The following is a 15,606-nucleotide window of genomic DNA, read 5'->3' on the forward strand; positions in this document are numbered from 1 at the left end:
ACTGTATCTTGAACATTTTTTCTCCCAGTCCCAGCTCCTCAGGGACTGATTGTAATCTCAAGTCCACTGATGCTCACCTGGAGCCAGCAGTTACACCAACAAAAACTAGCATAATTTACGTTACATGGAACTATTATAAATTGTTCCCACTGAAAGATTGTGCAAGTTTTTCTCAGGAAACTAGTGAAAAGAAAACAAGTTCTCCAAAACAATTACATTTGAAAAGCCTCCAAATTATACACTCTAGCACTGTAAAGAAGGTACTCTTATGAAAATCGGTTTAAATGTCTTTCCATGAGGTCAACATTTAAGACAAGTGAATTTGCCATTCAGTTTTTCTTTTACAGATTTTATTGTCAGCATAATTTTTTATAAGACAGACACTAAGATAATTTGCTCTGTTTAGGAGCCAAGCCTGAAAGAACGCTGCTTTCAGTCTGCATACCTTCTTACAGGAACTTGGTCATAAAAACACATTTGCCACAGAGTTTTCCAGATATCCCAGTGCAACTGAAAAGTGACAGAGACTGTATTATGGTGATTTTTATGGTGCGTCTGTATTATGGTGATTTTTCTTGGATCATTTTATGAGAAGGTAGGAGGAAAGATAAAGAGACACAAAAGTCGAGCTGGTGTTAATAGTTGTCAATTTGGTACCTGGGAGCTCTTTAGACTTCTTGTATTTCCGCTCCCCAGATACCACCACTGTCCTTGCATTTCACTGCTTTGAAATCAGGGCAACACTATCCCTCCACCTTAGCAGATAAACCGCTCTTGCACTGTGCATTTCTTCCCAGTGGCCTGTCCTGTGCAGCAACAGTACTTCACATGCAGGGGTTTCAGGACCTCAGCAGAGACTCCAGAGATTGCTTCACAGTAAAAAATAATGAAAATTTGGCAGGGGGCAAAGCAAAAGTTTCCAGGACAAAAGAGGAAAATACTGTACACTGTCTCTTTATTTTGCTAAAGCAAAGCCACACATCAAATCACTCTGTCTGGATGATGTTATTATCTAATAACACAGTAATTCCCCAGGATTTGTTTGTCTCTGTTTTTGGCATTTTAAAATCACACTTTTAAAAAATTATTTAGATTTTTGGCATTGTTTGATATGGTCATGAGTGTTCACACCAACAGAAATAGACGACAGAAAATCAAACAGCAGCTATTTAAATGCATTTATATGTAAATCATTGATTCACAGAAGGCAGATGTCAAAAGCAGAGAGAACTGAAGTCATAATTTACTTGTCCTGCCTGTTGTTCCATTCTGAGCATTTTAGATAAAAATAATGTATAACAATATTAATAATAACAACAAACAATTAAAAAAAGAAGACTAAATAAACTAAAGACAAAAATACTCCAAGTTGCAAAAGCATGTTACCGCCCTACAGTCAAAAATGTAGGTATGACATTTGTTTGGTTTTCTACACTAATGAGGTAAATAGAAAACTGCATAAAGCTAAGCCATGGAGAAGGAAATTTCTTTAATTACCATAGAACATAGCATTTCATAGAAAACCAACCACATCTTTTTATGCAAACCAAACACAGCCAATCTGCATATTATTTGTTTTCATAATACAAAAAGGAAATGTTAACAAATATCCAAGCTAATACCCTTCCTGTAGCCAAATTGTGCCTATTCAGGAACTATGCAATCGGATACAATATAATATCATCATTCATCATCTAAGAAATTCAATAGAACTTCACCCATATCACAAGGTCATTTTTTCCAATGGTCATTTAAGAAAAACATAACTTTGCACTCCAAAAATATTTATGCTGGCTTCAGCAAAACCATGTCTGATTGGAACAGTCCGAAGAGGTCATGGTATCTTGAGGATGCTCAAGTTCCTGACATTTCTCACTGCTGTCACACAAGAACATAAGGACTGGGTAGAGAATCTTCAGGCAGTTATATTTACAATTTCTTCTTCCTTTTCATCAGGGTCAAAGAGATTTAAAGGTGCTCAGGAGCTCACAAAAGCAGGATCCTTATTTATAATATTCTTAGTGCCAGAACAAGTGTCAGCTGGTCTTTGATCCTGTAAATAGAAAGATCTCCCCATGCTCTCATTAATAAGGGCTGGGAACTACCATTTTTCCTGGCCCTGTGCCTTTCTGAGTCAGAAAGAGCCCCAGGCTCAGCATCTACCTCTGCTGCCCCTGGAGACATATGCTCAAAAGATAAAGCTAATATTAGACTGACACTGCAGAACAACACCAGATTCTCAGAGTTAAGTTTTTATTATTTATTAAACATAATTTTAAAGTTACAGATTTCCTCCTCAATCCATCTTGAGGTCCCATACAGATTTTAAGAGTTACCCTGGTTATTCAAGATTGACAGTTGACTGTGGGTGATGTACAGGGTATACACAATGGATGCAGAACCAGATTCTCCTCTCTCTTCAGCTACATGGAGGCAGAGGGAGTTAAAGATTTTACTTCTAGAGACAAGACCTAAAAGTTAAAGCTTGTGGTCCCTGGAGGAGAAAATTAGGATGCAATCTTCATTTGGGTGGGACAGCATATTTTGAAAGTGATTGAGGCAGGAACAGGGGGAACACTTGTCTGCAGAAAAAAATGCCTTACCCTCCTTAAGAACAAAAGGAGGAAATACCATCAGTCCTTCCTTTGGATGTATTTTGTCAGCATCAGATGGAATTTTGTACAAATGTGTGAATATACTCATATGCACACATGCATAAACACGTACAGGCATTTAAGATTAAATTTGCTCCATGCTCTGGACTAATCACGATATCACAATACCTCCTGTCCTGTTACACTCCGATGAGGAAGATGGAACAGAAGGGAAGAAGGTCAAGGATGAAGGAAAGAACAGTGATCCCAACAAATGACAGCCTTTTGAAACTTTTTCCCCTTCTTCTTTTCTTCAACAGGTGTTTCTGTTGCCTCACTAACTTTTGAGAAATGTGAACCCTTCAGCAGCTTCTGTTTTGGTTTAAGCGTATAAGTGTTTTCTTTCTTGACTGCCTTAGCACTGCTCTTTAATGGCAGTCCATTACATTTCTTATCTCTGAAAAATGTTAAATGTCTTGATATTTTCATGCAAAAAAGCTTAATTCACTAGTCATGTCCTGTTTTCTTATCATGGCTATTATTCATAACTTTTGCTAATTCGCTAAATGGGCCAAATTGGATATATTCCTCCCACTGACACAAGCGATGTCTTTGGAAAAGCAGTCACATGGCAGACTTCGTTAGTAACACTGAGTCATTCCATATCAATCCGAAATTACAGGTTGTGGTATTACCCAGAAAAGATACTACTCATCTAGAGGTAACTCTTAGACTCTGATGCTCCCTTCCTGAGCTGTTTACATGTTCACTCTTCATTAGAGAACAGAAGACATATGAAAGCCCTCTTGTCTACCTTTTCTTTGGGTTCCTGATTTCTTTATCTGGGCTAGTAGTCTATATGCAATAGGAAGGATGGAGTGTGACCCCATCTCAGGCTAGCTTAGAGACTGGGAAATGGGAGGGGGCTGTAGCTTCCTCAGGATGTAGAGGAAATTGAATCACATCTTCCACTTCCCAGGCAAGTGCTTTCCCCTGGGTCAGCAGGAGAACATGGCCACTGCCTTTCTCTCTTCCCTGGGAAGCTTATATCTACCATGTGCTGCACCAGAAATGCTCAGATCACTTCTAGTGAATGAAGCCCGTCCATGGAGAAGCGCTCAATGAACCTAAGCACATACTGAAGCCCAGACTCAGACATGGCTTCAAGGAAATCTTTGGAGAATGCTACAGGAGAAGATGGGAAACCATTAGGAAAATGTATCTGCAGTGTGAATATTAATACAGAACCTACTGCTTTCACTGTTCAGATTGAGGGCAAGAACCTCTGCCGTGCTCCAGCCTGGCTGGGAGTGCCAGCAAAGAGGCAAAGCCTCCACCCTCTGCCATTAATACTACCCATACTCAATACTGGTTCACCTTTCGCAGAAACTTAAAAGTAGCCATAAAGTCAACTCTCTTGTGATCATTTTCTAGAATTTATGTCATCTGGCACTCACTCCAGAGTAAATGTTAATATAGCTTTCTGCACTTATATAGATCAACATTTGTATCAGGAAGTCACACAGCTAAATCAGTTTCTAGACAGGATAATACAATTGCATATGTCAAATCTGAGAGAATTCAAGAATAAGTTTTTTTATTTATTGACACTAACTTTTCTTTCTTACCTTCTTGCAGTTTTTAGTTGAGATTAAAAGGCACGATTGGGTGGAATTTCAGAACGTTTTGGCTCTTCTTAACCTAGTTCTTCCTAATATCCTGGATCAGTAAATAGTTTGGGGTGGGACCTGCACTCTCATTCCTGTAAAATAAAACTAAACCCCTCAAACTAAATATCAATTATCCACTTTTTCTCCTCTAAATGTGATGAAACAATGGAAAATATAAAATCTTTCCTGATGGCAAAGATATATTTTTTCTTTATTCTAGCTCACTAGAGCTACTGAAGTGAAAGTGTGGACAAACTGAATGGGGCCACAAGCAGGATGAAAATCTGGAAGCCAGTCTGGCTTCCACTAGCAGTTTCAACTGAATATAAATCTTCTCAGATGTTTTCCAATATCATTAGATCATATTTTCTCATGGAAAACTGTTCTTCCAGAAAATGTCAGTCCATTCCCAATCAGAAAAAGATGGACTATGACTAACTTTTCAATAGTTCTTTAAAGAAGATGTGGACATTTAATTCATAATAAATTTACAATTCCATTAAAAATTAAGTAGTTTCCTCTTTCACTGTTCAGCAGAAATCCTGCTGGGAATCCTTGTTATTTTTTAATGACTCAAGTCTTAAAGAACATTGTATTTCATAACAAGAAGATGATTTAGTATAAAAAATACTGACTTGCAGTGTTTTATCCTCTTCTGCAGGGTAATAAAACATGTCTTACTGTCTTAGACACAGAGACTTTTGTGAGATAATGTGCTAAAAGCAAAGAATTTTTCCTGTATACCACTGAAGTCACTAGTTTTGTCATTGACTTCACTAAGAGAAGGGCTGGAAACAGAGTAAGAACGCTTAAGCATAATTCCATCAAGACAATATATTTAGAAGCCATTTAATTTCTATAAAGTTTTTCCTTCTTTATAGCCTTGCCATGCACAGTGCTGTTTAGGTTAACCACTATTAGAAATATAGTGAACAGGTGTGAACTATGTGCCATATGCTGAATTTTTAATATCTAAACCAGAATGCACTGTTCCCAAACAGCTATAGAAACGTCTGTGTCCTAAGGGTACTTTTATGTTTGCCTTTGGAAAATATTCCTCTTTTCACAGTTGTTACCCAGCCAAAAAACAATACGTGAGTACAGCCAACAATTTGGAGTGGAAAGGAGCTATTTATTTCCTTGCTACAGTCCAAGGTGTTTTCAGGATTGCTGAATATATTTTCCTGTTTTTTAGACAGTTCTTAAAAGTGAACCTTTGGGGAAGCAAATGATTCTGAAAGTTGCACTGACTTCAGAGCAATGTAATTGATTTCCCTAAATTAGTCCTGTTTTATGTCAGTGTGACTCCGTTTCTTTTGTATTTTATGAAACAACAATGCAAAACAATGGATGTTTAAGTATCCACACATTTGATATCCAATACTGGGAATAGCTTCAGTTTTATGAACTCTTTGGAGTGGTCAGTGCAACTGTAGATGACATCTGAGGTATAACTGGGTGTCCAAACTTATGTCTTTATCTCTTACATTGCTCTATTTCATGACAAGAAGACAATATTACTTGCCAGGTGTGTGCACCCCTTGTGCAAGCTCTTGGAACAAAGCAATTTGTGATAGCCTCATTATTGATAGCCCATTAATTTATTAATAGTCTGTCAGGTGCTTCTACAGAGCAGCTTTCTCAAAATATATCCCAGCAAATTTCAGTTCTGGTAGCTTGCAGAGCACAAGGCCCTTCGAGCTGAATCAGAGACAAGTTTGAATGTGTTGCCACATTGCAGTGTTTTAAGTAAACTTTTTTTTTCTGCAGGTAAGTACACAGTTTGAAATAATCCTAAATTATTAAGTGATATTTATACTCAAAATTATATTCTGCTCTCCTCACATGTAACACAGAGTTATTGGACCCCTTTCCATCTCATTAACATAAACATTTTATTACCCTATAACATAGAACTGTCCTGATCTGAGGTTTGTGCTTGTGGAGGAAAATAAAATTTTGTTTCCATATTACAGCAGCCCAGACGCTTATAGGTCTACGAACAGACATTAGATTTGCTTCAGGTTCTATGCAACTCAGGGCTCAGTATAGCTCCAGGTTGGCACTGCTAAGCCTTTTCTTGATATACACAGCAGCTTTATTTGTGGTATGACATATCTACAGTCAGGCTTGGTTAGTTATGAAGGTAGGATGACATTCTTGCAGACTTGGCACTATAAAAGGACTACAGCCCATCTTTCTCTGTGCAACACATTCCTGAATTAGATTTCGAATTTTTATGACATCAATACTGCCCAAAATTCACATAAGTTAAGCTGTAGCGAGCCTGATCATTAATAATGACAGTTATAGTAAACACAGTCTAAGTATAGTTCAGTAGATTAAATTAAGCAAATTACGTTTAATAAAAATCAGGTTTAAATCTTACTAGGCCCAGGGGAATCCCTGTGCTGTAAGCTTTACTGGTGAATTAGTTTGATTCCTGTGTTTGGGACACTCGCTTATGTCTTTATCTAGAAAACCATTCACAGAAATTTGTTTATTCATTAGGTCAACATTTATCTTGGAATGTAAATATTTTAACACCAAACAGGGACTGTTAATAGGATGTAGTATTTTTAAAAATACAGTCCAATGAAAGACGTTCTTGAAAGATGTTGGCTTGCCTCTTTTGCTCCTCAGGATGTGTGAATTCATGTATAAATCTAGTTTTACCTTTCCTAGAGGATTTCTTAACGTTTATGGTATCAGAAGAATTATCAGGTTGCAAAAAAACTACAGAGCAAAATCCCATCAAATGACTGCTTTTTTAACTATATTTAATGCTATGTTGCTTTCTTCTGTTAATACTCAATATCCTGTGGACATCTGAGGACAGCGCTGTCCATTCCATAGATTTGCTTGTCCTGTTTTCTCAGCTAACTTGTGCAAGCTCAGCATCCACAACCCTGAGAACCTGAAGCTGTCCTTATACTAGAACCAGAGTCAGAGCGAGACACAGGAGTCTAAAAAGGATGATGAAAAGATAATATTCAGCACTTCTCATGTTCACTACTTTTCTTAAGAAAAATACATAAAACTTACATACACAAACATGGAAATATATATTGGTGGGTGTTTACTGTACTAACTTCTATATTTAAAAAAAATACACAGTGCTGAAAACTGGAGTCTTCCTTTTTCAAGAAAAGCTTGAAAAAATAACCATTAAAATTAATTAAACAGGAACTTACTGACTGAACAGCTACTCTGCTTTAGCTGCTATCAGACTGGATACAACTTTCAGTTATCCATATACATTTGAATTACGTTCTTTTTCCTTTCAAACATGGATTTTCTAATTACACAAACCAATAGAGAAATCTGTCTAATAATGGTGCCACACAACATTTTACAGAACCTGTAGTGGAAAATACATCCACATATGTCCTAACAATCATCATTAATAACCAACATAAAATCCATTGTTTTAGTGATATTGCTTTATTATTATTAGCAGTGCTTAATATTCTGCAATTATATTCTCAAAATATCATCCTAATGACTGGCTGTAAAAATGGTTCTGTATTGCTAGATTGATTCATACCATGTAGGAAATAATTGTGTTACTGGGAAAAATAAAGAATCAGAAAAAATGGTGTCATGAATAACGTTAATCCCATAACATATTTGTATAAGGGAATGACTGTTTCATTTTTCTTCTTATTTTACCAATCTGCAGTTAAAAAAAAATAGTCTTCACGTCAGATATTCTGAGGAAATGGTAGAACTTCCTGTTCTCTCACATCTGGAGCATTAGCAAGCTCAATCTCCTACAAAATAGAGGCTAAATAATTTACCACGCTGTTTATTTCAAAGACCTCCTTCCAGAATTAAAGGAAATCTATTTGCATGTTTCTAAAGGCATTGTTCCTTCAGTCTGTGATGTTCATCAGTCAGGTTTGCTGCTTTTGTTTTTGTAATCTAAATAAGTACAGTTCAATGGTTTGGATCTCCATGGTTATCCCAGTGGATTCGTCTATATCTATTGTGTAAGGCAAAACTAGGGGAAGCAAAGGATGACTAATTTTATGAACATGAGATGATGGAAGCAAGTGGAAATACATCCTGCTACGATCTGCCACTTTTGAAGACTCTTGTAAAGCCTAATGATTGAACAGCTTCTGAATCTCTGGCAGTTAAGTTTGGATTTTCCATTTTCACTAATTATTTCTATGATTTTCTTTGACTAATTACTTCATTAGATATTGCTAGAAATTTGGTAAAACACCTCTTATTTACTCACACAGGCACCTACCAAACAGTAACTCCTGGGTGTAAATTGACACCTCGCTTGCAATAATATGTTCACAAAATCATGGCCTCAATGTTAAACAAGCGTTGAGGTCACGGAGAAACACCAACTGAGTGGTTGAAGATTGAAAGCCAAATGAAACACAACACAGTATGTTGACAGAAGGAGTTAAAATGCAAATAGATTTTTTTCTGATATATTCTAATTTTAAAAGAACTTGTTTAATATTGGAAAAGTTCTGCAAAGTAATTACTGCTTACCTGAAGTGAAGTGTACCAAATTCTGTGTAGTCCTTACCTGTCAATGGTTCTCACACTAAAGCAAACATTTGAGAAGGTTTGTACCTTGAGCAAAGCTTTACAGGAATGAGATTTTCCATTTTGTAGAAAATCATACAAACTTGCTGATTATCTCCATTTCAGGAAAATATAGAAAAAAATATAATATTGTTGATGCAACCTGGATTGTGGCCCAAAAGCACCACCTGCTCTTCCATTGAAATCAAAGTGACTCTGGGCAGGACCACACAGCACACAATGCTGGACTGAGCCCGTGACTATGCAGACAAAACCATGGAAGACAATGCATAACTGAAACGAACTGTATAACACTTGGATTTTGTTCTAAGTCTGTCCCTTACACTGTCTACCATCAAGGAAGAGAAATTCACTCCTTAGTGAGAGAAATAGGCTCCTAAGGGTATTTTAGCCAAACTATAAAGCAAACATCTAAAATAACTAGCCAAATCACCTTCTGAAGATCCTCTCCTTCTGCTTAGTGTAGAAGAACTAGCTTAGGCTAAATATCTAAATTATAGAATTTCAACTTTTAAGATAGTTACATTTGGAAGAGAGAAATATTTAATTATCATATGTTTTATTATTGACTTTGAGATGGCCACAACTTTACCCAATCTTTTTGTGTACAATAGTTGTTAATGTTTAAATATTTAGCTGCTGTCACTGAGAGAACCTCAGAGTTTCCTAATAAAACTGAAGACCAAATTCTTCCAGGGACCTCCAGAAGACATCTAGAGTTCATTGCCATCTCCACACCATGTCCTGAAAACCATGTCCAGAAGACAATGTTCAAAGATACTTCGGGGAACTCCTTCTAACGATTTTGCATAGTGCAACATTTGTAGTTTATGAAAAATTCTATTCCCAATTAAAACTAGGAAATGTGGTAGCATTTGGTCCCTTTGAACATCATGAATAGCTCAATTAAAATTTGATAAAAGTCATAATCACAGAATAGAGATTGTGTTTCAGGTTATAGAGGAAAGGTTTGGAAGAGAAAGGGCAAAGTCTGAACTGTCCTTAAAGCTGTATAGAAGGCCAGTGGAAAGTGACTGAGAAGAAGGGTGGGACATTTCCATTTCCTTGAGCAAGTCTGTGATTTAGCCACTGAACTTTGGACACTGAGAAGCTACGAGACTTGAGAGCACAAAAGTGGCAGCAGGGATACTTAAGATGGGAAGTAATTAAGGCATGAACAATGTGAGGCTGGAAAGTACTGCAACTGGCCGTTGGGAAATAATGATCACAGCATGAGCTGCCAGATATGTTTTCTACTGACTGAAGAGAGACCCAGCCTTTCCTTGTCAGAAAACACAGCATTGCTAAAAATGAAATATCTGTCTCAATGAGTGAATAAAACCTCAGTAAAGTGGTGTTGCCTCTCACCTTCATGATGAACACAACTTGTGCTACAGGTGGTCACAGGCAGCAATTCACCAGGGCTGGATTAGTCAGCAGCCCATATTCCTCAAAGTGACTGTCCTAATGCATGGTGAATTGTTGCCCAAATGGTGAATACAAAACAAGACAGTGTGCCTTAGCAACATGTTCCAAGAGAAGAAACAGACTGAAAATTCATCGGCCAATCAACACATATGTTATAAAAAGGGAATCACTCAAGGGGACCTTTCTCAAGACTGAAGTTTGTGCAATCTGAAACTTGGAAAGATAGTTTAACTGGACTGAGCAATCTGTTGACCTTTCAGAGACATGCTCTTGGAAAATTCATCTATACCAAAGGTACTGGAGTCCATTTACTATGAAGCAAGGCAATGTCTGCTCAAGGAATGCCCCAATTTCATAAAGAATGCAAATTTGGTCTTTTTACAGGACCCTAAAATAGTTACAAAGCCATCTTATATTGTACAACAATAAAATTCTTTCCTAGAAGCATTCCATAGATACAAATTAGCTTCATAGATGCTATAATATTGCCAGCATTCAGTCAGTGAATATGTTCTAGTAAAAATGTTGTTAAATATATGCTTATAAGGAATGTTGCGGCTGCAGGGCTCTCCGTGTCGTAGTTCTTCAGCAGCTCCAAAAGTTGTTTCATAGACACAGGCAGATAATCTCCAATAAAGGTATTTGGAGAAAGCTTTCTCTCTTCTCCTGTAAATGGAATCTACTTTTCATATTCTCACTAGAGGATCATTTTTAAGCCACTGTTCCAAGTCTGGCATTCACAAGTTTAGTATTTTACTTTAATGTTATCATCTCAATAAAAATATTCTCAGATGGGGCTACATACATTTGTAGAGAATTTACTATCACTTGAAAATTCTTTCCCACTATTCAGTTGCCTCAAAAAAAAAAGTGCTTGGTAAAAGCGGGTTCTTTAAAATAGCAGTACTTAAACACAACCATTCCTCTTATAGTAAATTCAGATAGTTCCACTATAGGACATTTCACGAAGCCATGTGCTTTTCCTTCTGATTTCTCACATCTCCTTATTACATTAAAATAATAGCCAGAGAGCAGTCCCTGTGTTGACTTCAGTGCAAGAACTGCAATTCAAGTCACCCTTATTGTTGCAGCCTACGAAGGGTGGAAACACTTTCACAGTCTGCGCCAACACTGCCTCCCATATAAAGTCCTGTCGCATCCATCTCATGAGGGTTACGTTTCACCCGTGGGAGCTGGAAGGGCTTCTTATTTGCAGGACCCACAGGCCCACTCCCCACTCAGGAGGGTGCAGGGGCTGCCCAGGGTCCCTCCTCATCACGAAGGCAGCCCAGCTAAGCTGGCTGGACAGGGGCTGCAGCACATTCCTGACAGATCCAAGACATAAGACACATAAACAGGCAGTATAGCCCTTACTCTATTCTCAGTCACCCAGACAGTAAACAACCTCCGGACTTCTATTGTGTACGGATTGTATCTTGATGGGTAGAAGAACAAAGAAATATGTCAAAACATACAGGACTATTTCTCTCCACATGTTCACATTTTTCTGAACGTTAATTAAATAAGCTCAGGTGGCTTATATTGATTGTTTACACTTGAATTCTTTATCATCTTAATATTCCATTACTTTACTGCACGTGCTATTTTTAAAATAAGATTTTTTAAAAAGGGTGCATTTTCTTTCAAGAGGCAGATGTTAGTATAATAGAGTACTAAACAGATCTCTCAGTATGAATAAACAGGAATCTGTGTTTATGAATGATACAGAGAATTGTGTAGGGAGTTCTCATCAAAATGGTAAACTAAGCCCAACTTAATTACAGCTTGAAAGTCAAAGGGAAATATGTTACTATCTTATCCTGCAGGACATAAGGTAATTTAAAAAAACAGTGTCATGCAAATGATAATGTAAACAGAAATACAAAATCAGACTAGGCAATATTTGGCATACTTCATACCTACAGAGACTCATTTTCATTTCCAGTGATGATTATCTGGCTTTGCTACTTAAAAAAAAAAAAAAAAAGTTATCCTAAAGCACACTCCATGTGTCTCCACCATATAATGCTGGAAAATGAAATAATGAAATGAAATGTGTACAATATACTTTTTTACACAAAGACATTTTATAGAGATTCTAGATTTATGTTCTGCAATTAAACAGAGAGAAAGCACTCATAAAGACAATTACATTTTTTTCTTCTAACAAGGAATTAGGAGCAATAAGCTTTCGTCGTTTCCTTGGCTGATGACAAAAGGCAGTAAACCAAGATATTGAGAAATCTGAACATGAGGATGTAAAAGTCATGGTACTGCAGACTCTGCTGATGCTGTGAATGACAGCATTCTGGAGACATATTTGGTTTGCTTCTATTTTTAAATCAGTTATTTTTCTGATGATGGTTCCGAAAGGACCTGAGTACAGTTTGTTTCCCTTATTATTCAGCAGCATGAAAAATTCACAACCTAAACAAATTACTCTGCTAAATTTTTAAGCTAGAAGTATGGTAAGCTGTCCTTTTAAGTAGAAATAACACATTATATTATTAAACTAATTTGGGCATCTAGCTTCTCCTATTCATTTTTCTCACCCAAAAGACAAACTCTTCTCCGATGGAGTTGAGGTGCTATATCTCCAGCCAAAATATCAGTAGAGTAGATATCCTTACAGGTAGCATATATTAATAGTTTTGACTATTAGTTTTGACATAGAATAGTCTGTGATGCTGTCTATCTTTGCATAATATAATTGTGGTTAGCAGAACAACTCTATAAATTAGTTTTGGGTTCTGAGTTCTGGGCTGTTTCAGCCTCAAGAGGCTGGAAATTAAAGCCTGCAAATCACAGGGGAGTGTCTTAACTAGACAGTATAGGGGAAAAGGTACGATGTTGTGATTTTGATTGGCACACAATACAAATCATCGAACTGTTCCCACCTTGCTGAAAAAAATAAAAAAGACACAGTTTTATCAAACATAGGTAAGTTGCTAATTTTTCAGCTATAATGGCTCAGCCAAGTAAAAGCATGCAGTTAATATGGAAACAACAAACAAGAAATGTGTGAATACAGCAGTCTATCAAATCTTCCATAAATCAAACGTTAGATGTAGATGGTGTCACTCAACCATATGATAAAAAAATTACAAATATTTTTATGTTCTACAAAATGAAACTGGAACCTCATCACTAAAAATAAGGGCTCCCTTTAAATGAGTGCAGAGGAGCCAGAAACCAGAGCAGCCATCCTGGAGGCTGCCACTCTGTTCTGCTGGTAGTGGCTGAAGCTTTCTGTTAAGATCCTGTAGTTAACTTACGATTAGTAACCGCACTGCAGGTCGGCACTTGGCCAACTCCCATTAAACAACACTTACATCTCTCTTATCTGGTCATAAATTGTTAAACTTGATCTTTTAGAATACCAAAACCAGTAACCTACCTGTCATAAAAGGGTGCAGTGCAGTGCTGGAGGCATAAAAAATCTTCTATTATGCTTTAAAACTTGTGCTGGTAGATTGAGTTAGTGGAGAGGCTGCCTTTTCTGCCTGAATGAATTGAGCTCTCAGTCTTTAATTCTGATCTGGTGAATGGAATTAAAATGCTTAACCAACCATCCAGGCAGATGTTAACATAGTTATTTATCAAAACCAACCTGCTCCCAAGAGCTCATGAAATACCACCAGTATCCCTGAGCAACGAGAACGGTTAGTAGCAAGGGAATTAGACTTTTGATGATTAATTCCAAAGCCCACCTGCTAGTCTATTAACATAGGTGGGCACACTTAAGCATATTTTAAAGCAAAAATGCTTGATGCTATTTCTCCTCTTACTGTCCAAAATCAGAATTTAGGGATCAATGTTTCTTTTCTAACTCTGAACCTCACTGCTGTCTCTTGCCCAGCAAGCAACTGGGCTTCAGTTTCTGCTTTATTTACCATACATGTGTTCCTGGTTCTCCTCAGTTCAGATTGCAGAGAAGTGCTGTGCAGGAACAGATCCTTAGTGGTGCCAACTGACTTGCTGGCAGAGTTAACACTCTGCTTTGAAAGTTAGCATGAATATAAGAAACTTTAAACAATTATTTTAACAGCTTAATTTCACTGTCAAACTCTTCGACCACTAACAAAGCAACAAATATTTCTTCTATAGTTAACTTCAACTACTGCATTATATAGTTAGTAAACCACAACCAACTTATTCTACAGGGAATCTTTACCACAGGGATTTCTATTTCAGTAGCATTCAAATCCTTCTCAAAGAGAAATCAGACCAAGTAAGTCTATCTCACATAGCAAAGAACAGAGGTAGGTGGTCTCAGCCTTTCAAGCTCTCAGTTCCTCAGGCTTTCAAAAGACAGAGCCACCCTGATCTGCACCTGCAAAAGGGCAGCCCCAGAATGCAATTTCTTTGTGCTGAATCTTTGCATTCCCTGAACTTCAGTTGACAAGAAGCATTTGGCTGAGCCATGCACAGACTCCAAAGGCCAAGCCCCCTTCTCTCTGCCAGACGTTCTGAGATAAAAACACAGATAAGATTCATTCTGCACCCAGGAAATATAAAAGCTGAGCAGCACTCAGCTTCTTTTGGTCTTTGTGTGTAAAAGCCACTATACCCATAGCTCACAACAGGCAAAAATTCCTCCCCATCCAGATTTTGTTCTATAAAACCCTGCTATAGATGTTATTAGTGGAGATTTTTATAACATTTAAGGGAAAAAAATAATGCAGCTTTGGTACAAGGCTTTTTTACCTTCCATGTCTTTCCTTTTTACCCCTTCTCTACCACTTCAGCTTGAGTTGTGCTGCTTACCTGCTTTTGCCACACCATCTGCTTTCTTACATCCGTCAGGACATGAATGTCCAGAGCACACATGCCGCCAGTGTGGGTAAGAGAGAGCGAGTTTATCAGCAGGAAGGATGGCATAGTCAGTTCTGTACTCATCTGATTCTTTATTTGTTAGTCATAGTTCACAGATGTTAGAGGAAAAATAACTTTGCGACATCTTCAAACATTGCACGCAGCAGGGGCATGTGGCACTTCTCTGTAAATGCAGGAACGTTTGGCCAGCTTTCCCCCCTGACCAATTGAATCATACAGAGCGCTTGGCAAGCACCAAAAGATTTCAGCTGCTGAAAACATACTAATCATGAAAACATGCCTCTGTTAATCATGTCGGGCTTCAGCACTGTTCCTGAATTTTCTTTAGATTTTTGTTCTCTGCCCACTCCTTGGTGAGCTGTGTGTAAATGCTCACATTGTCTATTGTTAATCTTCCTTGCCTACATGATGATAGCTGGGTTTTGATCCGTGTCTGAACAAAACCAACTTTGCTGGATGGGTCATAAGATAGGGTGGAATTTATTAGGCATCTTTCTCCAGATTAT

The 15,606-nt window shown here is 37.5% G+C and overlaps 1 long non-coding RNA gene across 1 annotated transcript; it reads right to left on the reverse strand.

Annotated features, from left to right (window-relative positions):
* Window positions 1-986: 986 nt before the first annotated feature.
* On the reverse strand, window positions 987-15,263 carry LOC128850934 (uncharacterized). Its single transcript, XR_008448179.1, has 4 exons — window positions 15,032-15,263; window positions 13,662-13,802; window positions 4,223-4,356; window positions 987-2,053 (listed from the first exon to the last, which is right to left on the reverse strand). It is a non-coding gene; the product is annotated as an uncharacterized LOC128850934 (long non-coding RNA).
* Window positions 15,264-15,606: the final 343 nt, after the last annotated feature.

Source organism: Cuculus canorus, chromosome 1 (assembly GCF_017976375.1).
Source record: "Cuculus canorus isolate bCucCan1 chromosome 1, bCucCan1.pri, whole genome shotgun sequence".
Classification (NCBI taxonomy): domain Eukaryota; kingdom Metazoa; phylum Chordata; class Aves; order Cuculiformes; family Cuculidae; genus Cuculus; species Cuculus canorus.